We start from the raw sequence: 25,114 nt of genomic DNA, 5'->3' as shown, positions 1-25,114 counted from the left end.
GGTTCTTTTTGTCTGACAATTTCAGTGTGTGTGTGTGTGTGTGTGTGTGTGTGTGTGTGTGTGTGTGTGTGTGTGTGTGTTTAAATCCAAAAAACCCAGGGAAAATAATGGAAAACATTAATACACTGGATCTTTTGGATGAAGAAAGTGTGAAAGTTATTCATCACATATGTTTAATGCATTTTCCAGAAAAAAAAGTATGTTGCAACCATTTACTAGTGTGTGTATTTTCTTGTAGACCCTACATCACCTACTTCTATCTTTTGTTATCTTTTCCAGTTTGCTGAAGGTGGTCTTATAAATTATGGGTTCTTTTCTTAGCACATCTAACATAGAAAGTCTGTGTAAAGTTACAAATGATTGAGTTGTGATGAAGAAGAAAGTACTTTCCTGAACCTGGGCCTCATTAGAGGTGCCAGAGGTGAATTTTGCCACATACCTAGAATGCTTTCTTTTCTGACCTCTACCTTTTAGATTTTTCGAATTCCTGGAAGAAAATTCAAATCTTCTTTTCTGCAAGACACCCTTTCAGATCCCTACCAACCCCACTGCTTGTACTTTTGTTCTGAGATTATTTTCCATTTCGCCTGTATATATCTCATTTGCAGGTCAAGTAGATATTTGCATGCTTTATATTCCACCTAAATATGAGCTTTATGATGTCAGGGTCTATGCTTCCCTGTGCCATTTATTTAGTTATCAGTTCATTCATTGATTTTCCTCCCTTCTTTCCTTTGTTCTTTTCTTCATTCTTTTCTTCTTTTCTGTATCTATAACTGGCATATAGTGTACCGTTAACAATTCTTGTTAATGATGATAAAGGACTATTTAAAAACTGTCAAAAGACTGTGAATTTTCCAAAAGAATGTTTAACTTTTGCTCTTTATACCCTGGGAACTGAAAAACATTAACACAGAGCATGCCAATCTTTCCAAATTAATTTTAGGGCATTGGCAAAATCCTTTACTGTTTCTTTTATGTTATATGAAAACATAATCTTTAATGCTAGGGGTAGAACTATGACAACTCTTTAGGATTAAAGGAGAGGAACTTATAATTGAATGTTTCAGAATGTTTCAGAATTAATTTCATTAGTATAAATGTTCATTTCAACAAAACAAATATAAATATAATCTAGCAGATTCTGCTAAATTTGGGAAGCATCTTTAAAAAAAGTAGAAAGAGAGTTTATTCAGCAAAGGACTTGGACTTATATGCTTTCACTGATACTGCCCATCTGATTATGGACAAGTCACTTAATCTTCCCAGGACTCAGTTTCCTCATCTGTCAAAATAAAGGTGATGGATCCATCCTCTGAAGCCTTTTTTGGCTTTAGACTTACAATCATATGAGCCTAAAAAAAGTAACTAAAAAACTGTCACCAAAACCCTACTTAAAGCTTTTCTAGTTGAATAGATACTTCTTGAGTTTTTGCTCTATTGGCCTAGCTTTTAAAAATACAAGGATATTTTTAATATTGTGAATGAGGCATTACATTTATACTCCTGAAATATTTATGTGAAAATTATTGTGAATTGTGTCTGAAATGTACTTTGAAATTGTTTTGTAGATTTTTTTTTTTTGCTAATTCTGATGACTTGCTTTTAAGGTTCTCAATTTTGTTTTCTATTAATTCCATTCCTTTAACAACTCTCCTACCTCTTTCTCCATGTTACTGACTTTTACTACTCTATTTTCCCCCAATTCATTTTTTACGGTAAAAGATTTCTCATTGTAGTTCTTTACTGACACCAGATCATTCTTCATTTCTTTTAATGTTTTCATTAGTCATTTTGATAAACTTTGCATTGGGTCCAGCTTTGTTTCTTGGATGTGTTATTTTTGAAGATTTTTATTTTTATTTCTGATAACTTTAATTGATGATATTTAAATCTACAGAATTTGTTCATTTTCTTAGACGGCTTTATTTTTCCTCCTGGTATTCTTCCTTGCACTTTCTTTAACTAAGACATTTTTCTTCTGAGATTCTCTTATTGTTCCTCTTCTTGTTTTCCCCTTTTAAATTTAAGAACACAAGGGGACATTTTTATCTGTGTACTTGAGTTCATGGAGGAATAAATTAATTAAATGTCATCTATTCTAACTCATTCATTGTATAGATGTGAAAACTGAGAAATAGAGGTAATGCAACTTGACCAAGGTAATATAGATTAGTTATGTAGCCAATATTTGAACTGAAGTCCTTTGACTTTTTTTTTCTAGACCTCTGACTTTTGAAGCAATGCTCACTCCCTTTTATCACACTGCCTTTAAAGAACTGAGGATATGTACTCCTTGTGGCCTTACAAGCCACTATTTTGAGGCAAGACTTTTCTCAATAAACTCTGAGAAGAATTTTCCATATTTCAATTTTTAAGTTTTTCTTCTTCAACTCAAGGGGGAAAAGCTTGAAATCTTTATGAGCAAAGACAATGAAAGTAGAAAACTGATCACTGATACATTTTCTAAAATAATCAGATTAACAAAAAAGTATAGGAAGAAATCTTCTAAAGAAATTTCCAAAAAGTATTTAAAATAATTTTATAGAATTGTAACTGTGAAGAGAAAGACTTCAGAAATATCAAAAGAAAACAGTTGTCATTAGAAGAAAAATGTCAGTTTCTACTCACTCAGACATATTGTCTTCAAATCCTGAAATTTCATTGAAATGAAAAAAGGATAGTACAGGTAGCTAAGAAGAAGAAAAACATCAATTTTCAAGATACCCCAATTTGAATCGTATAGGATTATTCATCCATCACAAGAAAACAGAGAAAAAGCAAGAGCAACATGCCTGACATTTATAAGACATGATTTATAGAAAGTCAAGTAAAATCAAATTCCACCCCAGAATCTTCTACTCAGTTGAAGTAGGAATAATATATGAAGATGGGAATATCTTTTCAATTCTGCACAGAATTTCTAACCATTTCAACAGCACAAGAAAAATCTGGCTAGAACCTTTGATCTGAAATACAATGAAAGAAAAAATCTTCAGGTAATTAAACCATGAGGACACACAAAAAAGTACCAAAATCACTCAAATCAAAGGAGAATTAACAAAAATATAAGTAAAAATAACATCAAGCTATGTTTTAAAATCATTAATATCAATTAATAACTAGGAAAAATATTAAAAAGGAATAGAAAAAGTTACAAATTTTGAAAAGGACAAAGGGGAAATAAAAATCATAAGCCTAAAGAAATTGGCGAGACTATAAGGAACATGGTTTGGATTTGAATTTCATATTTGGATGAAGATTTGTGATTTGTAGTTTTTAATTGTTATATTGTTCCCAATTATAGATAAAACTATTATTCCAGATTACATGTTGATACAACTTTAAATAATTTTCTAACATTATATGATTCATGTTACTTCCCTCCCTCCCTTCACTTCCTCCTTCACTTTACATGTATTATCATACAACTTATATTTCCATATTCATCATGTTTTGAGAAAAGATGTCACACTAGATGAAAATTCATGGAGGAAATAAAATGAAGAATGAAGACTATGAATCGGCATTCAGAGTCCATCAGTTCCTTCTATGGTGTTGGATTCACTTTTCTATTGTAAGTCCGTTGGCGTTGTCCTTGATCTTTACATTGCTGAAAATAGTTGTCATTCATATTTTATTACTATACATAAAAATTTTAATAATCATTTTCTGACATTATTTGATTCATGTTCTGTCCCTCCCACCTTCAATTTTTCTCATTCCTATATTGTGAGTAATATGACATGGGTTATACATGCATTATCATGACTATGTATTTTCATGTTTGTCATATTGGGAAAGAAAAGACATTATTTATACAAAAAACCTCACAAAGATATTAAAGTCAAAAATTGTATTCTTTGATCTGGATTTAGACTCCTTAAAGTTCCTTTTATGCTGGTGGATAGTGTAGTATACAGAATTGGGGGTTATAGTTTTTTCTAGCTTTGGCTAAGTTCCAAAAAGCTGTTAGAGGTTTTAGAATCTTGAGGAGAGGTGGTTGACTGGATCTTCCGTGGAGGGAGGAAGTCAATGAGCGAGCTCTTAGACTATTTAGCTTCAACATTGAAATTTAGCCTAGCTTCGATATATTTACTTAAGAAATTATTATTTTAGATAGACCCTTTATATCTTCCTTTCCCAATACCACCCTGCCTTCCCTCCCTTACCTTAGTGGCTGTGGAGTTTATAAGGAGAGAAATTAGAGAGGAGTTAAATCTGTGAAGAGTTATTTAATTGACAGCATTATTTATAATTTAATCAAATCACCTTTATTCCCTTTAGATAGATTTTGTAAAACTGAGCAAGGCAAGTCCTTACTTAGATTCCATCTTTACTTCCCTTCCCCCACCTGAGGTTCCTGAGATAACTAATAGGGCTTTCCTTTAATCCACCTTCCTAACCAACATCCTTCAAATAAATAAACCCTTTGTGTTTTAATAGTCCTATTTAGTGTAATTTGTCTGTTAGTTAACAAGAGGGAAGAAGAGGGAAAGAGACAACATACTCTGGGCTTAGAGGGAAGCTGGGCATCCATCTTAAAGGAAGGTGTTACTTCAAAATAGGTCCCTTCCTGTGAAATTAACTAAAGCCTGTTTGTTAATTTCAGTCTAGTCTATTTCCCTCAGCTTGTGTTTGAGTCTAAGTCTCAGTCTGTAAGCCTGCAGTGTTAGTCTGTTTAGTTTAACTTCTTTTCTCCCAAAAAGATCTCTGTTTCCCTTCTGTGTTATACTCCTGACTTCAGTCCTATTATACCCTGAATCTCCTTTAATCCCAGCCTACCTGTAGCCTAATTTATCCATTTACCAAGTCTCCAACATCCTCCTTTCAATTCCCTTATCCCAAACACCTTTCCTCATATTACCCCCATAACATTCGACTTTTTGATTGTGAGTACTTTGGAGTTGTCTTGGATCCTTGTATTGTTTATAGTAGTTGTCATTCACAGTTGATTGTTGTACATTATTGCTGTTGCTTTGTACGATATTCTTCTGGCTCTACTCACTTCATTTTAAAAGTCTTCACACAAATCTTTCCAGATTACATTTTTTTAGAGTATGTGTGTGTTTGCATGTATATGTGATCATCCTATTAGTCATTTCCTATGGCACAATAGTATTCCATTATAATCATATACCACATTTTTTTCCAGCTCTTCCCTAACTGATCTACATCCCTTTGGTTTCCAATTTTTTGCCACCACAAAAAAGAGCTGTTATAAAAAATAATTTACAAGTAGGTCTTTTACCCCTATCTTTGATCTGTTTGGGATGCATTCTTAGTAGCAGTATCACTGAGTCCCAAAAAAAAAAACACCTTTATGTATAGTTTTATGTTTCCTAGGGGCTTCTTCCAAATTATTCTACATAATGGTTGCATTGGATCACTTTACTAACAGTGTATGAATGTCTCAATTTTCCCACATACCCTCCAATATTTATCATTTTCCTTTTTTTTGTCATATTAGCCAGTCTGATAGGCATTAGATAGTACCTGAGTTGTCTTAATTTAAATTTCTCCAATTAATAGTTATTTGTAGCATTTTTCATATGACTACATATAGTTTTGATTTTTATCTGAAAATGACCAATATCCTTTAACCATTTATGAAATAGAAAATGTCATATATCCTTATAAATTTAATTCAATTTTCTATGTATTTGTGAAATGAGGCCATTGTAAGAGGCACGTGTTATAAAATTTTTTTCTAGCTTTTGGTTGAATTTTTTTTTATTTCTGAAACCTCTTTTAAATTTAATGTAGTCAAAGTTATCTATTTTATATCTCATAATATACTTTATGTCTTATTTGGTCCTGAATCTCTTACCCAAAGATTTGAGAGGTAAAATATTTGGGGCTCCTCTAATTTGTTTATGTTATCATCCTTTATTTCTAAATCATGTATCTATTTTGACTTCATGTTGCTATATACCACGAGATGTTGGCCTGTGCCTAGTTTCTGCCATATTGTTTTCCAGTGTCTCCAAGCAGTTTTTGTCAAATGGTGAAGTCTTCTTGCAAAAGTTTGGATCTTTCAGTTTATCACACTCTAGATTCCTAAAGTCATTTACTACTGCATGTTGAGTACTTAATCTATTCCATTGTTTTACATTTCTATTTCTTAGCTGTTACCAGATGGTTTTGATGGTTGTCACTTTATAATACAGTTTGAGATTTGATAAAGCTAGGCTTCCTTCTTTAATTTTTTTCATTAATTCCTTTGATAATCTTAGCCTTTTGTTTTTCCATATCAACTTTATTGTTTTTCTAGCTCTATGAAATGATTTTGAGTTTTTTTCTAGAGGACAAAGGATTTAAGATTTTAACCAAAAATCACTTACATAGTAACGTTTCTGTCAGTTCTCCCATCTTCTCTTATTCCCTTCCTCTCCTAATTTCTCATAGGGTGAGATATATTTTTATACCCAATTAATTCGATGTATCCTTCCCTCATTGAACCAGTTCTGATGAGAGTAATTATATGTTCCTCTATTCATCTCCCCAATCTTTTCCTCCACCCTAAAAGCTTTTATCCCTCTTTTATGTGAAATAATTTACCTCATTCTATTTTTTCCCTTCCCACTTCTCTCAATGCATTCCTCTTTCTCATGCCTTAATTTTATTATTTGTAGTTATCACACCATTGTATTCAATTCACATTCTTGCACTCTATTTATGTATACTACTACTAACTGACCTACTAATGACAACATTCTTAATATGTAAAAGTCATCTTCCTATGTAGGCATGTACTCAGTGGGACCCACTTTGGTGTAATTTCTCCACCATGCTGGCTCCCATTATCTTATTAATTCTAATAGTTAGCATTTACATAGAATTTTATTTTGAAATTTTTATATCTTTGCAACAATCCTGTGATTTAGTTGATATTATTACTCAAAATTTACAGACATTAAAACAGAGGCTGAGAAATTATATATGAATTACAGATGATGAAATATCAAAATTTTTCTTTTCTTTCTTTTTTTTAAACCCTTACCTTCTGTCTTGGAATCAGTACTGTATATTGGTTCCAAGGCAGAAAAGCGATAAGGGCTAGGCAATGGGGGGGTTAAGTAGACTTGCCCAGGGTAACACAACTGAGAAGTGTCTGAGGGCAGATTTGAACTAGGATCTCCGGTCTCTAGGCCTGGCTCTCAATCCACTGACCTACCCAGCTGCACCCTCAAGATAAGTTTCTTAAGTGATATTTGAAATCAAGTATTTCTGACTCAGTTTATTGCTCTATCTGCTAAGCTGCCAAGCTGCTTCTAATATTATAAGCAAATTGTTAAAAAAATATCAAAAGATGCTATAAAGCAAAACTATGTATAGTATATAACATGTAATTTTGTTTTAAACATTATCAAAAAGTACAAAATCAAATTTTTTTTCATTACACAAGACAAAATATTTATTTGAATCTCTAAGTCAGTATAATATGTATAACTAGGTGACAAAATTGAATTGCAAGCAAACCCATTCATCCATGCACAAAAAAAGCAAATGAAAATCATAAAAAAATGATAAGGATTAGAGTATCCCAAAAATACAGGAGTAGATGAAGTCTTTAGGGAAAAAAATGGGGTAAGATTTTAGAAAGATGACTTCTCATCACAATTTATAACTAGGTGAATTTCAGGTTATAGTTATAAAAGGAAAATATGATAAATGAATGAAAAAGCATTTATTAAGCATTCATTAACTGTCAAATATTGTGCTAAGCACTGGGGATACCAACTCAAAAGGAAAGACACACTATTTACTGTTACATTTTAATGTGGAAAACAACATTTAGAGGGGAATAGAGGTCAATAAAGGGCACTTTGGTTCAAAAAGCTACAGACATGGCAAGTGGGACCGTAAGAGATTAGATATCCACTTTTATAAGGAACAATAGCAATGTTTATTTAATTTTGGCTCATGGTTCCTGAAATGGAGTAGGAAGAGCATATGTACAAAGAGTTTGTGGAACCTATGGTAGGGGAAAAAAGAGGAGTCAAGTGAAGCATAACTGTGGATTTCCTTAAACAGTGTTGTAGAAGATGTGATCATTTATGAAGAAAGTAAGAATTTAAGAAAGAATTTCCTCCTGCTCATAGTCAGAGTCTCATGAAGACTGTGAAGTTAGTAAAGAGATTATAGAGGATGTAGCTAGAGTTTAGGAAAAAGCTTAGAGACTTCTCTATTAAGTAAAAAATAATTTTAACCATTACTATTCAGCACAATTCTTGAAATATTTGCTTTACCAGTAAGAAAATTTTAAAAACTGAAAATAAAAAAATCTTTCTAGTTACAAATAATGCACAAGAATCAATAAAAAATTATGACCAAGGTAATAACTTTAGCAAATTAAGCAAGCATTCAACAATATTTCCATTTATAAGCTCTAAAAATGGAACTAAGCTGCCAATGCATTTAAATATTTATATATAGTCAACTATAAAATACTCTTTCATAGCTATAAAGGAAGACATAAATATTTAAAGATAAATTCAATGTTTATGGCTAGGCAGGGCTACTATAGTACAAAAATGACAATGCTTCATAAATTAATCTGTGTGAGGGGGTGATGGGAAGAAGATAGATAGGAGGAAGGATGGGAGAAAAGAGAGAGGAAGGTAGAGAAGGGAAAGGAAGGTAGTTGACAGAGGAGAATTGGCCAGAGCCCTTCAGGGCTCAAATAAAATATCTGAAAGCAATTTAGGGTTTAAAATAGCTGGGCTTTATTTAAATTAGAAAAGGGAAAGTCTGGGTTGGGAAAAAGGGTCTCCCAGGTATAGAGAGTCTAGATTCAGAGAGTCAGCCAGCCTCCAGGCTGGAGAGAGCTGAGAGAAGAGAGCTAAAAGGCGCCAAATTTTCTCTTTTATACTTTTTCCAACACCTCCCACAAAGGAAGTGGGAGGTGTCAGGGGAAGTTGTAGCTATTGTCTTAATTAATTTGTTTATTTGATCAATGTGTAAAGCTCTCTGATGAACATATTCCTTTGTACCAATTCACATAATCTGAGCTCTGGAGGTTTACTCAGGTCTACTAAAATAGAGATGCCTTGGAGGTTTTTTGGAGCATTTCCAGTTTGCCTAATGTAGAAGCCTTTTTGTCCCCCACAATGTTGTGGCTTTAACTTTCTTTGATTAGTTGGGTAAATGGGATAGACTAAAATTTAAAACTAGTGAGACCAAGATGGTGGTTCTCTTTCTATGACTGTTTCTGCCAGGTTTGTAGCACTTCTTCCTACTGCACACAAAGGAAGAAGATCACACAATTCAACACAATGGATGCTACAAACTTAACTGGTGAGAAGGTCAGAATCTTCATTCTCCCCTTTTGTTTTACCCCATATCTGCCACCAGGAAATGGATATGGGGATGTCTGTTTCTGTTCTACGTTCATCTGCTTTTTTCTTACTTTCAAGTGCTGGTAGTGATTCCTTTTTGACCTGGGTATTTGAGCCTGACAACTTTGAATATACTATTACATATAGGATGATGAAACCAGCCAGGCTTGCAGGGATACCTGGAAAAACCATGGTACCTGAAGTTAAAACTCAATGAGAGTTTTGGACTTGGAACTGGAAGAATTGGTTCTATAGGAATGGCGCTAAACTAAGAGCCTACTAGTCGACAACACCACTTTCTGTCCAGAGATTGAGATGATGCAGGGTTGTCGTGTGTAGGAGTGTGTATATATATACATATATATACATATATACAAATATATTTTCATATATATATAAATATATATACAATTGATACTGATTAAATGGAACTGGGGTGTAAGGGAGTCCCCAACATTTGGGTGAACACTATGAGTGAAGATTGGAAATATTTGCAGAGAGCCTAGATACACCTAAAACCACTTAAGGATACCATAGATCCATGAAGCAGGGTGAAAGGTAACCTACCTCACCTTCCAGGCAGTGAAAGCCATGGTTGTAACTATAATATCCATGTAATAATTTTAGATAATTGCTAGGATTTTTAGAGATTAGGTGATGTGCCTATGATCATATGTTTAGTATATATCAAAAGAAAGACACCTCAAGGCTAAACTACTAGTCACTATGCCATCTGGCTTAATGTTATACAGATCAAAATATCAATGGTAAATTTTTAATATCAGACAACAGAAACAAATTGTCAAGGATACCAAGAAAATTAACAAAAAGGAGGAAGAGGGACTTGAACTCTTAAAATTCAAAGTATCCTACAAAGTCATAATTGTCTAAACTCTCTGGTTTAGATAAAAATCCAATGGAAAATATATATTAATTGAATAGATTAGAAATAACAAATTAATTATGGTTGCAAAGAGCAACTTACTGTTCATTAAATCCGACATCACAGAACACTAAGGAAAATGTTTTAAATATATATATAGATATAGATAGATAGATAGATAGATAGATAGATAAATAGATAGACAAATATATCTCTATAAATGGAAAAATGTATAGAACATGATAAAAATGATAACAGACCAAATCACAATCTATACCATACTAAATTCTTAGTGGTCTAACAATTTAACTATTTTCTTTTGAGCATGATTTCAAAAGGCTTTAGGGGAAAGATTATTATATTTTTAAACAGTTGAGAGTAGAAAACTTATCAGCCAGTCAATAATTAAGAAGAAATGATGAGATTTAATGTTTTAGATTACATTTTTACAAAGTAAAATAATATTCCCAGAATTAAAAGATAAACAGCAAAAAAATCAAGCAATTTGAACAAAAATATGACATCCAAATTTGTAAAAAACTGGCATATTTTAGGAATATAGGTCATTTTCCAATTAATATATAGTCTGAGGATACAAATAATGAATTCTAAAAGAAAAAAGAAATGAACTATTAGTCATAAGGGATGTTCTATAACTCAAATAATGCTAAAAAATACACATTCACAGTTCTTGGATGCTACCTGATCCACATCAAATAGGGAAAAAGAACACAATTCATTGTTGACAAGGCTGCAGGAAAATAGGAACCTAGCAGAGCTGTGAATTGGTCCAACCTTTCTCAGAAAGCAATATAGAATTATGCTACAAGAGTTACAGAAGTGTGTCTGACCTTTACCCCAGTGGTCCCAGTCCCAGTATTATATACCAATTGGTCATGGATAATCACAAAAAGACATATACCAAAAATGTTACAGGCAATACTATTTATAGTGGTAAAATTTGTAAATAATCTGTGTATATAAACTGTGGAATGACTGAATAAATTATGGGTTCTGAATGAGTAAAATAATATATTACTGTACCATCAGGAGTAAATGGAGAGAATTCAAATGAATAAAATATAACATGAAAAACAAAGAAAGTAAAACAAAAAAAAAACAGTGTATATGTAGATTCCAACTTGTAAATGAACAATAATAATGAACAATAAATGAACAAAATAGTGGCAAGACACTCATATTAAAAATAATAAAGCCAAGTCACTAGATATTTATTAAGCACTTATTATAGAACTAGTACTCTATTAAGTGATAGGAATACAAGAAAAGGTAAAAATAGTTCCTACCCTCAAAAAACTCACATTCTAATTGGAGAGGGAATATGCAAGCAACTTCATATAAAGTATATGTTTAATAAATTGGAGAAAATCTGAGGGGAAAAATGATAAAAGTGGTAATTCCTTAAAAAGGTCTTTTGCAGAAGGTAAGTTTTAGGCTTAATGTTGAAGTAGGCCAGGGAAGCCAGCAATAGAAGGGAATCAGGAGGGGGAACATTTCAGAAATGGAGGAACACCAATGAAAAGAGATACAATTGAAAAACAGTTTCTTATGTAAGGAAAATTTTTAAAAAGCAGGTATAAAATCAAAGTAAGATCAGTAAGTCAAGGACAATGTGAATATTTCTAATTAAAGTCCATTTATTATTGTTCAATAAAGAATGGGTGTTATAGATGCATATACTACCATTTAGAATTGTTTCCTGTTTTGGCAATGGAGGTGGGGAAGGGGGCATAAAATTATAACTTTATTTTAGTTATCCTCATGACTTATTTAATTAATAGAAGAAAAAGTTAAAGATTTATAAAACAATAAATTTTGGGGTGTCTTTGTCTGCTAGATGTGACCAAATTTTCCTTATTGTGAAAGGTAAAATGCTCATCTATTTATTTCCTAAAGAACCAGATATGTATGCCATGTAGTAGACAGAGTCTGTGGATCAAATTTTTATTTGTTATTGGCAAATTAATATTTGAAATATTCTATCATCAAGTTACTTTTGTCTTTTAATGATGCTACACCATGGTAGTAACGAAACTGAGTCAGACTGAGAATTGTTGCTGGACACAGTAATATATCTTCACATAGAGGAAGTGCTTAATTTAAATGTTTGTTGAGTGACTAAATTTTATAATTGTATTACAGATTTAAAATTCAGTTTCTATTTCTGGTTAGTTCATTATATATCTCATTGTATTCTTGTAGCCAAAGGTAAATTTACTTCTCTATAATAATGCTTTGTTGGCATAAAAGGAAAATACATTTTAAATTGTGAGTGGGTAAATATAGGGATGGAACCTGTGATTTCACTGCTTTATGAAACTTCCTGATGGGGGAAAGCAATCCCTCTATCAATAGAGGTGCCTTCTTTGTAATTATTATTCTTCATCTATTTCCTTTAGCACTCACAGATTTAGTAACTTGCTAAAAATGTTATTCTATCTACTCTTATCTGACTTTCTCAACAAATTGTACACAACAAACAAAAAATTGAGGTATTATACAAAAAGTTGAGTATAATTATCCTGTTTTTATAAGATATTCTCAAAATTCAGCGTTATTTCTCTTTTCATTTTTACATAGTAGAATCAGCTAGTATCGTAATGGATATAGTACTGGGTCTGAAGTCAGGAAGACCTGAGTTCAAATTTGCTTCAAAATCTTACTAGCTTTGTGTGACCATGGGAAAGTCACTTTATCTCTGTTTGTCACAGTTTCCTCAACTATACAATGGGTAGAATAATAGCACCTAATTCATAGGGATTTTGTAAGGTTCAAATAATATTTGTAAAAATACCTGGCACATAGTAGGCACTATATAAATGTTTATTCCTTTACTTTCCTATTAAATGGCAGTTAGTACTATAAAGTAGTATCATAGAGTAGAAAGAGATGATTAAAATAAATAAGAAACCTGGGTTCCAGTCCTTCCTCATTCTGTATCTATGAACCTCATTTTCTTCTTTTAGAAATTCTCCTACCTTCTTCTATGTATATCATTCTATAAGTCATCACAACTACATATTTGGAAAGAAAAGTAATAATTTACCCTAAATCCTTGATCTTGCTTCATTAATAAGGGCCTGGATAGGGATCAGTCCTGTGATTTCATTGATACAGGGAATTCTTAGGTAAGGAAACTCAATCTACCTATGTGTTGTTACTTTATAAATTTTAAACAGAAAACAGGAAATTACTTTCCTTCTTTGCATTCTTGTTAATGCTGAGGAAAAGGTGACCCTGGCCATCAAAGCCTCATGATAAGGAAAGACCCCTGAGAGAAATATTCTCCTTGGATCCTCCCTTGGATTTTTTTTAATTTGAAATTTTCTGTTTAATTAATTAATTTAAAATATTTTTCCATGGTTACATGATTCATGTTCTTTCCCTCCTACTACCCCCTCCCGAAGCCAATGAGCAATTCCACTGGGTTTTACATGTGTCATTGATCAAGACCTATTTTCGTATTATTGATATTTGCATTAGAGTAATTGCTTAGAGTCTGTATACATCCCCAACCATATCCCCATCAACTCATATGATCAAGCAGTTGTTTTTCTTCTGTGTTTCTGCTCCCACAGTTCTTTCTTTGGATGTGGATAGCGTTCTTTCTCATAAGTTCCTCAGAAATGTCCTGGATCATTGCACTATTGCCAGTAAAGAAGTCCATTATACTGGATAGTATCACAGTGAATCCATTTCTGTGTATGATGTTCTCCTGGTTCTGCTCCTTTCACTCTGCATCAGTTGCTGGAGGTCATTCCAGTTCACATGGAATTACTTCAGTTCATTATTCCTTTCAGCACAATAGTATTCCATCACCATCAGATACCACAATTTATTCAATCATTTCCTAATAGAAGGGCATCCTCTCATTTTTCCAAATTTTTGTCACCACACAGTGTGGCTATAAATATTTTATACAAGTCTTTTTCCTTATGATCTCTTTGGCTTCCCTGGATTTTGAGATGGACACAGATATACATCTTCTGGTTATGCTCTAATACCATCGAGTTGTAATCTAGGACATCTACTTGTCCCCTAAACTATGAGGGTCTTTGGGACACAGCTCCCCGTCAAATAACAAACATCCCCCACTCCTGCCTAACCTCTTTCCATTCCCTCATTCATGGTCACCAAGCCCCTGTTGTAACATATAAAAAAAACCAGAACATATCTCCAATAGGAGGCAGTGTCAATCCCTACACACTGTACTCCCAGCCAAATTCAACATGACTTCTAAATGAGTAAATTTCCCTTTTTATTTCTAAGCTAAGTTATGGAGTCTTGCATTCTTTTTTTCTTTTTTTGTTTTTTTTTAATGCAATGGTGGTCAAGGGACTTGCCCAGGGTCACAAAGCTGGAAAGTGTCTGGGGCCAGATTTGAACATAGGATCTCCTGTCTCTATGCCTGGCTCTCAATCCACTGACCTACCCAGCTGCCCCCTAGTCTTGCATTCTTGCAAAGGGTACATTCCTGAACTCAGGGGTTCACCCCAAACTCCGCCCCCCACAACACTATCATGAAGATCAGAACCTTATTTATTACACCAAGCTGCCTCTCATTATAGTGATAACAACATAGCTGGAAATTAGCCCTCTCCCAGCCAGAGCCAACATGGATAAAAAGTGCATGGATAGTATAATGGGCACCTAAACAATAAGCCTATGTGTTATGAGCATATTTGGAGTGTTTGGTTGATACAACTGCCATTCTTTCCCCTAAGCTTCTCAACATACACCTCTGGAAAAATGTGGGGAACTTGCTTTCCCAGAGGCAAAAGGAAATGCCTTGGAAGGATTTGTAGCACGGGAAGTCTCTTAACTGGTTCCAGTTGAGTAACCACATAGTGAAGAGGAACCACTTTGATTAACTATGGAACTGGAACTGAAGTGCATTTAAAAAGCATTACACATCAAAAGCCAATCCCTTTTGGTCTCATTTCTATTTTGATTCTCTGTGTTCTGTGGAGAGAATAGTCCTTCCCAAAACACAGCCTTTCAATATAAGAAGATGCTCTTTTCCTCTTTGAGTTTATTGTTTTCTGTTTCCAGATGAAGGAGATTAGAGGTTTGTACATTTTAAAAGGAGAAAAAGAGACTTCTACTAGGTAGTCTAAGAGCGAAGTCAGTGCTATGGTTCAATCTTTTAAATCTTCAGAGAACAAATTTTTATCTCAGTCCAATTTGAATATAGTGCAAACAATAATATGCAGAAATCATATTGTAAGGGGACAACTGGGTAGCTCAGTGGATTGAGAGCCAGGCCTAGAGATGGGAGTTCAAATCTAGCCTCAGACACTTACTAGCTATGAATCCTGGGTAAGTCACTTAACTGCCATTGCTTAACTGTGACCACACATATTAGTTCCAAGGCGGAAGGTAAAGGTTAAAAAAAATCATATTTTATGAGCCCACCCTACCCAGGGAATGAGAAAAGTGTGACTTTCCAGGTGTTGGGAGAGAAATGTTTGTGCTTTAATGTTTGGTTTTGGGGTTTTTTGTAGTAAATATCTTTTAAAAAGCTATCAATATTAATTGGTTAAATAGAACTGAGATATTAATTCCGGGTATCTAAGAGTGTATGTGTGTGTGTGGGTATGTGGGGTGGAGAGACACACTAGAAAACTTAAGGTGGTTTGCATTGTAAAAAGACACACCCAAAGAGCACTCTTAAGGGAGGTTCCTAGAACCCTGAAAAATTTATTTAGTTAGCCTAATATGGATATCAATAAGAAACAGCACACTTCACTCTCTTCTCTTTGCCTCTGACATTGCTAGGGATATTTTTTTAAATATTAAGGGCTATTGCTTCATATTGCTATCAAAACCTAGCTTTACTCAATAGAGTCAAATATTATGGGAGTGGTGGTTAAAAATAACTAGTAGATTGGAAAGCTTTAGAGAATTAGAGCAAGATTTTCTTTATTTCTCCAGAAAATAACAATGTCAGTGATAATTGTCCCAACCTGGACTTCCAGCACTGGATTCTTAGAGATTTCTTAGCTTCAAAAGGCCCCAGATGAGTTTAAAACATCTTAGTAGCAACTAAGGATTTGCATTATTTTACCTTCAGAAAGTTATTTGAATGAGTTTCATATGGAAGAGTTAAGTTAAATCCCTTGGAAAATAAATTTCAATTTTAGTTTAGGAGGAAATATAAATTTTAAAATCCGATTTTAAAATTGAAAATGTTACAGTAACATTTATTGTAACTTCTAAGCTACTTAACAGAAATCTCTCACACAAGCCAACCTGGCACAAAAATTTTCAAATAAACAGTGGCATTCAAAAATAATTTTCAAAACCATTTGAAACTTGACTTTTCCACTATCTCAATGTAGAACCTGAAGCTCTCACTATCTTTTTATTTTTTTTTCTGCCCTAAGACATGGCTATGACTTGCCTCCTAGGGGAGAAAAAAAGAATACCCAAGATCTCTAGTGCTTCTTTTTTAAAAAATTTTTAAACCCTTAACTTCTATGTATTGGCTTCTTGGTGGAAGAGTGGTAAAGGTGGGCAATGGGGGTCAAGTGACTTGCCCAGGGTCACATGGCTAGGAAGTGTCTAAGGCTGGATTTGAACCTAGGACCTTCCGTCTGTAGGCCTGACTCTCAATCCACTGAGCTACCCAGCTGACCCTCTAGGACTTCTTAAAATATGTAGTTATGCCATTGAATATTTATATTTATCCAAATTCAAACTTCAGATCCTTTAAACAATAACAACATTTGGGACTGCTTACTGCCCTTCATGTCTTAGCTAGAGGACTATCTCTTACAAAATGCTTTATCCCTACTCACTTCCTTTTAGTTAATATTCCCCCTCCTACCAATTAATATTTTCCTTTCTTCATATTTCTTTTTATAATTCCTTATCTATGTACATGTTGAATAAATTTGGTCTTTATATCCCTAGAATTTGGATATTGCCTTGCAGAAAGATGACAATTAATATATACATATTAAATTGAAAACAATTGAATCATTAGAGCCACCTATCTTCCCCCTCTCAGAGTTCTTGAGACTACAATAGCACAAGAAATTCTCTTTGTAGACAGATTATAAAAAACAAACAAGAGGGCAACAAGTTATGTCAGTGAATTGAGAGTAAGGCCCAGAGATGGAGATACTAGGTTTAAATCTGGCCTCAAACAAATCTTAGCTGTGTGAGCCTGGGCAAGTCTTTTAATCACCATTGCCCAGCCCTTGCCATTCTTCTATCTTGGAAGCAATATATAGTGTTGTTTCTAAGATGGAAGGTAAGTTTTTTTTTTTAATTAAAAATGTTTGCCTCTGCTAGAAACACAATTCAATGTATTCTTCTCTTAAAAAGGGCAAAAGTGGGGGCAGCTGGGTAGCTCAGTGGATTGGGAGTCAGGCCTAGAGACAGGAGGTCCTAGGTTCAAATCCACCTTCAGACACTTCCCAGCTGTGTGACCCTGGGCAAGTCACTTGGCCCCCATTGCCCACCCTTACCACTCTTCCACCTATGAGCCAATATACAGAAGTTAAGGGTTTAAAAAAAATAAATAAAAAGGGAAAAAGCAAAATATGTCATATTTGTTTCATCAGTTACCATAGGAAAGAAATATCACAAAGTAATCAATTTACTGGTGATGATTCTTTACATACTTATGTAAAATTAGTACATAAAAAATAGACATAGTTACTTACTTGGACTGTTTTTTAAGCCTTTACAACACTGTAGAGATACTCAATTTGTGTTTTGATGGCATAGCCTTTAAGGATACAGGATTGCTTTGAATCCACATCTAGGCATTATAATAGGATTTTGTGCCGGAATAAATCTTATTTAATAATGATTCATAATAATGCAATACTAAAATTTACAAAACACTTCATTTACAAACAGTCTTAGATTAGGGATATTAATGTTTTTATTCACATTTATAGATGGGGAGACGCCAAAAAAGTAAATTATCTAGTGCTATTTTTACAGCTGTGTCAAAAACAGAAATTCTAGTAGGATATCCTGATTATAAGTCTAATACTCTTTTTATTTCAGCATGTTAAAAATGCATGGACATATGAAAATATTTAGTAACTCAGCAGCCATAATCGAGAGTTTTGTTCCTCCTCTTACAGCCACCCACAAAGAAAAGGATACTTTAATTTACAGAAAGATACTGTACATAGGTAGTTCACATATTGGATAATGGCACAAATTAAGATATTGATGCAAAAACTTGACAATAAAAACACTGATATTTAAAAATAAGTAGTTCAGAAAGAGAAATTTAAGTTTTCTTGTTGCAGATTAGGAAGAAATAAGAATTTTTTTTTTGGTATATATGGGTCATTCCTAAGTGAATCATGGTATTATCTAAAATGAAGAAGATTCAAGGCCAGAAAGTTGGAGGAGGAAGCTATATAGTCTACCTCTCTTTCACAACTCCAACAGGACCCTAAAAAGAGCTCCAAACAGAATTATGATGAGCAAATTCAAGTCAAAATCATGCTGAGTAATTTTTTTTTCCAGTCCAAGTCAGCATAAAAGATCTGTAGGAAATGGAGACAGATCCAGGCAGGAAAACTGTGAAATTTTCTAATCTGGGGACTGAAATGAGGCCTGTAGCTATGTGCTAGGGAAAGAAGCAGTTGTGGATCTAACAGTAAAGGCACTAGTTGTGTATAAAGAGTAGGAAAAAGAGGCAACTGGCAGCTGTATCGCTCATAATCCAGAGATGTAGGGCATTATACAATTAGCTATCTTTATTATAAATGTGAATGGGTTGAACTGTCCCATACATAAAAGGATATGAGAGAATGGATTAGAAATCATAATAAAATATGTTATTTAGAAGAATTAAGCATTATGTAGTTTACAAGAAACAAATTTGAATGGAAAAGATTAACACCATTAAAAAGGGGTCTAAAACAAAATCTTTGATACTACAGATGAACCGTAGTAATCATGATCTGAGGTTAAGGAATAGTAAAAATAAACTATATTCTAATGGTGGGCAGTGGACTTAAAAAAATCTACTTAGCAAGTGGCATCTGAGCTGTACTTTAAAGGACGTTAAGCATGCTAAGAGATGGAAATAAAGAAGAAATTCATTTTATGTCTGGGTGACAGACTTCAATTTTTTTCATTAACAAGTTATTTTAATAAATATCTTTAAAAATGAAACAAATCAATATTTAAATATAGAAATGAATCCATGATCTTATCGATTGGGGAATCATATGCAATGTCGACTAATTCTATGTGTCACTTGCCCATGTTCTTCCAAAAGTTGGTCAAAAGGAAAACAACCAAAGGTTGGCACTTTCCTAAGTTTCTTCCGATATCATGGAAATGCCAATAGAGTACTCTGGCTGTCTATTCATTATATCTTCCACTTAACATGCATACAGTTTCTATGATGTGTTCTTTGACTCACCCATTTTGAAGAATTAGATTATGTAGTTTCCAATTAATTTTATTGCCTTTCCACTAAATGTTGATTATAATTTTATTTCGTTTTGATCTGAAAAAGTTGAATTTATTATTCCTACTTTTTGCATTTGCTTGTGAAGGTTTTATAGTCTAGAACATGATCAATTTTGGTACATATACTGCTGAAAAGAAGATATATTCCTTTTAAAATTTTATTTTATTATTAATTAATTAATTAAGAATATTTTTTCCATGATTAAATGATTCATGATTTTTCTTACACTTATTCCCTCCCTCTCCTGGAGCTGACAAGCCATTCCACTGGGTTATACAAGTATCACTGCTCAAAACCTATTTTCATATTATATATAATCAAGACAAAATCCTAGTCATATCCCCATAGAACCATGTGATCGATCATAAGTTTTTCTTCTGTGTTTCTATTCCCACAGTTCTTTCTCTAGGTGTTGATAACATTCGTTTTCATAAGTTCCACAGTATTGTCCTTGATACCAACATTGCTGCTAGTAGAGAAGTCCATTACCTCCAATTGTGCCACACTGTATCAGTTTCTGTGTACAATGTTCTCTTAGTTCTGCTCCTTTCACTCTGCATCACTTACCGGAGGTCTTCTAGTTCACATGGAATTGCTGGGTGGCTCAGTGGATTGAGAATCAGACCTAGAGACAGGAGGTCCTGGGTTCAAATCTGGCCTTAGACACTTCCTAGCTATGTGATCCTGGGCAAGTCACTTCACCCCCATTGCCTAGCCCTTAAAACTCTTCTGCCTTGGAACCAATACACTGTACTAATTAAATACACAGAAACAATACACAGAAGCTAAATTGTTTGTTTTTTTAAAGAAATAAGTTCATTTAACAGCTTGAAATGTATCCCCAAATATTCTGAAGATGAGGTGTTTCTAAGGTGAATGCCACAATACACAATTTCATCATAGATATGACTACATCAATCAATAATTTTGGACTGTTAGTCCAAAAACTCTGAATTAATTAGAGCAAAATATATCTTCTAATAAAGCATCTTATCCAAATATGAAAATAGTCAAGATTCCTTGCAAGACATAACAACAAGTAAAATCTTGTTTAATTATCCTTATATAATAAACTTCAGATAAATAAAAAATCAGGGAGATGTATGCTTGTCAAAATGGTTTGGCACTGTGGAAGAGGTATTCCTAATGAAAGGTGAGATTTTTCAGATACTTTTGTTAGCATGTAATATTGTTATAGTTGCACCACGCCCCAGAACACTAGAGTTTCCTATGAGACTGCTCATTCCTCATTTTGAAGAGGGCCAGTGACATCACAAATGTCTCAACTTGTGTATGAATTGGATTTAAATGAGGCAGAGTTGCACAAAGGCATCAGCCTCGTTCTCTTTTCCAGTCATCAAAATTTAATGGCAAGACAAAAATCAGGATCATTCATAATGGTTCCAGATGCAGTTGGCCCCAGATTCCCCTTGTCTGCTTCAATGTCTGACCAAATCCAAAGCACTGCTCAATGCATGAATTAGCCTTCTTCATGGCCTTTGGCACATTTTTTTTTCTCATCTGCTCATTCTGCCAGGAGAAGTTTTCACATGATTACGGTAGGCATTCCCCCTAAGTCACTGATGGATTGAGTTCCTGTTGATTGCCTTAACCTGGTTTAGCCTATCTGCTGAGATGGTTTTACAGGGCTGTGGCTACTAAGAATCCTATAGCTTCTTGAAGTCACAGGGAATAATCAGGTGATGATAGCTTCCAAGATGTATGAGCAGCCTTGAAAAGAACTTGGCAAGCCCTCAAACCAGAGGTTCTAGTCCTCCCTGCACATCCCATACACTTCTTGTAAGAAGTATATAGATGAAGTGTGTGTATGCATTATACATTCATATAAATGTCCCTATAATGGATATTTAATTACCTTAGAGAATTTGGTCTGACCGTCTTCACCAGAAAGATCAAGTGAATAAAGAATTTCTACTGCCCAGACTGTGTCATAATTTTATCATATCTTGCAATTGTATAGATCTTAACCACCTTTGCAAATATGTGGGAACAATGGTTAAAAATAGAAGACAAATATGGTCCAGAATTAAATAAGGGGTATGTTGTTTTCAGGAAACTGAAAAGCTCCTTTAAAAACCCCAAGTTTCTCCTTGAATCAACAATAAAAAAAAAACTAAACTAAAACTAATATTTTAATCATTTTTATATTCCTATAAAATGTGAAATAAACAAAATAGTCTCTGAAGAATTTAAAATGATAATCATGATGTCTGTCTTTATTTTAATCATTTTTATATTCCTATGAAACGTGAAATAAACAAAATAGTCTTTGAAGAATTGAAAATGATAATCATGACGTCTGTCCTTCAGGCTGCAGCAGCCCCCTCCTGATTAGCTCCTTCCTACTATTCACTCTCTGAGTGGCTGATGGGAGCTGCGCGCGCAGCTTCTAGCACAGAAGGCTGGAAGGAAGACAAAGGAGGCCAGGGAGGAGACGGAGGAGGGGCGGAGCGGAAGGGCTGGCTTGTGAACCTCTGAAGAGGTAAGGAGGGCGGATGGGGTGGCCGAGCTGACCAGCAGGGTATTTCAGAAATAGCTGGTGAGCTCGTTGCAACACTACGCAGGTAGCAAAGTTTGTGTGTCTGCAGACCCTACCCCGCCCAGCAGTCACCAGGACCTCTCCTGTTCTGAGGAATTCCATTCTGAATACAAATAATCAATGGCTCTTGCAGTCCAACAGAGGCTCTACCACCAAATCAAGAGTTGGAGTCCAGCGTGGAAAAAAACTGGCCAAGAAATGAAGCAAACCGCGTTTGAACCATCAGCAGAAAAAGTGTTTAAAATGGATCACGTGGGAAGATGGTTTGTTGCTGGAGAAGCCCGTGTTGGCCTTGGAGCACTCTGCTTCTATGGCTTGGGAATGTCAATTGAGATAGAGGCTATTGAAAAAGCCGTAATATGGCCTCAGTATGTGAAGGACAGAATTCTTGCCGCCTATATTATTTCGCTGAGAGCATTGGTTTAACAGTATTGTCTGCCTTAGCAGTTAGCAGATCACTTGTTTTAATGGCCTTCATGATGAAAGGCTCTTGGCTGGCAATTGGAGCATCTTTTGCCGCTGTGATGGATGCTGGAATGATGATTCAGTCAATATCATGTGAACACAACTCAGGCCTAAAACATCTTGCTTGGATGGCCCATTCTGATGTCATGGATGCAGTGGTATCCCCTCTGACTTCGTTGGGTGGTCCTTTGATCCTCCGAGTTACTTGGTATACAGCAGGTATTGTGGGAGGCCTCTCTACTTGTGGCCATGTGTGCTCTAAGTAAAAAATTTCTAAACATGGGAGAACCTCTGGGAGTGGGCCTGGGTGTTATCTTTGTTTCTTCTCTGGGATCTATGTTTCTACCACCTACCACTATAATTGGTGCTAGTCTTTATTCTGTGGCAACATATAGGGGATTAATTCTTTTTAGCATGTTCCTCCTATATGATACCCCAAAAATCATCAGGAATGCAGAAATGATGCCTCTATATGGTGTAGAAAGATATGGCCTCATTAAAATGATGATGGGTATCTACATGAATACACTAAAATCTTTATTCGAGTAGCCACCATGCTAGCAACTGGGAGCAACAGGAAGAAGTGAATTGATTCCAATTTGAACCCTCCAGAACTCATCAAATACTATTGCTTATGTTCTTAGTGTGTATACTTATTAAAGCATTTCTTGCACAAGCAGTTTTGGTTGAAGTCAGAAGATGAGAGCCACATTAGCATGGTTTCTAAATTCCATTGCAATGTGATGCTTCAAATTCGACCTTTCTTGAGAATAAATTTAGCACTTCTCTTGCAAATAAGCACAAAAACTTTCCAGGTTTCATGTATGAGTTCATGGAAAAGGAAGGATCTGACTTTTCAGTAATACCACTGTATTTCAACATTCTGTTCATCTTCTGTTTGAAATTATTAGGTGAAACTTACCATATTTTTACTTGCTTTATAGTGTTAACAAAGATTTTTTTTTGCCATCCAAAAAAGAGTCAAGTGTATATAAGAAGGAGCCCCAGGATTGTTGTAGAGGAGATTCAGTTTTAAGAGTGTTAAGTGTTTACCATTTGCTAACTGACAGTGTAGGGTTTATCAGGCTTAGTTATTGGTATATAGCTGTCTTTAACAGAATTAGCATGTATCTGATATCTTCAGGTAAAATATCTATCCTAGAAAAGACAGAAAAGTGTCATTGTGACAGTACTTTTGGAATATTAATATATACTCTAAGAATAGGGAAGATACTTAAGTAATCTGTCCAGTTTCAGACTATTAACCTCTCTTGTGTCCCTATCATAGTTTATATTTATAAGTCCTTTTTTTGAGTCATTTTGCTTTTATGTTTAAAACTTCAGAAATATCAAATAGGTTGACTTTTCCAATCTTGCTATAGTAAATGTATTGATTCATATAAGATGTGGCTTTTTGCAACAAAAGTCAGTAAACATGGTTTATGTTAGTTTCCCTTAAAAAATGATAATCATTCAAGAAGCACTGGAGAGGAATGTATTTTATGGGAACAGCCTAAGACATATAACACAGAACTTCAAATGACAGGAGCAAAGAATATCACAATGAAAATGTATAATAAAATAAGAAAACAGCTTGGATGAAGGATGACAATCTGACCGTCCAGGTTTTTAATGGGCATCCTCAAAATTTCAAGAGAATATGAAGACACTTTGCATGGCTCCCTTGTGGTAGACTGATGAGAAGATATGGACAGAAGTTACACAGGATCCACATGGATGGATGGTGATCTGAATCATTGGAAAGAATGTGGACATTGATAAAGTTACAGATCAATTTTTATATTGCTGTTAAACAAAATGTTAAACAGCTTGCTAAAGATGTTTTTCAGTATCATTGATGACGTCCTATAGAAGGTTGACAGTAAAAACATCACCAACATATACCACAATTTGTTTAGCCATTCCCCAGTCAATGGACATTCCCTCATTTTCCAATTTTTTGCCACCACAAAGAGTGCGGCTATAAATATTTTTGTACAAGCCTTTTTCCTTATTATCTCTTTGGGGTACAAACCCAGCAGTGGTGTGGCTAGATCAAAGGGCAGACAGTCTTTTAGTGCCCTTTGGGCATAGTTCCAAATTGCCATCCAGAATGGTTGGATCAGTTCACAACTCCAACAGCAATACATTAATGTCCCAATTTTGTCACATCCCCTCCAACATTTTTCACTTTCCTTTGCTGTCATATTGGCCAAACTCTTAGGTGTGAGGTGGTACCTCAGAGTTGCAAAAGCTCTTTTTCTCACAGGACATTCTTAAAATTTCCCATTCCCATTCTTTCTTTTACATTGCCAACACCTTGCTTAAGGCCCTCATCACCTGCCACAAAGGCTGTTGTCCTGACATCTTAATTTCATTTTCCTACT

At 34.4% G+C, this 25,114-nt stretch overlaps 1 pseudogene; it reads left to right on the top strand.

Annotated features, from left to right (window-relative positions):
* The first annotated feature begins 107 nt into the window (after positions 1-107).
* On the top strand, positions 108-23,314 carry LOC123246455 (annotated as a pseudogene).
* Positions 23,315-25,114: the final 1,800 nt, after the last annotated feature.

The sequence above is a fragment of the Gracilinanus agilis genome, chromosome 4 (assembly GCF_016433145.1).
Source record: "Gracilinanus agilis isolate LMUSP501 chromosome 4, AgileGrace, whole genome shotgun sequence".
Taxonomy (NCBI): Eukaryota; Metazoa; Chordata; class Mammalia; order Didelphimorphia; family Didelphidae; genus Gracilinanus; species Gracilinanus agilis.
Note: the sequence above shows the minus strand (reverse complement) of the source record. Positions and strands in the feature narration are given on the sequence as shown.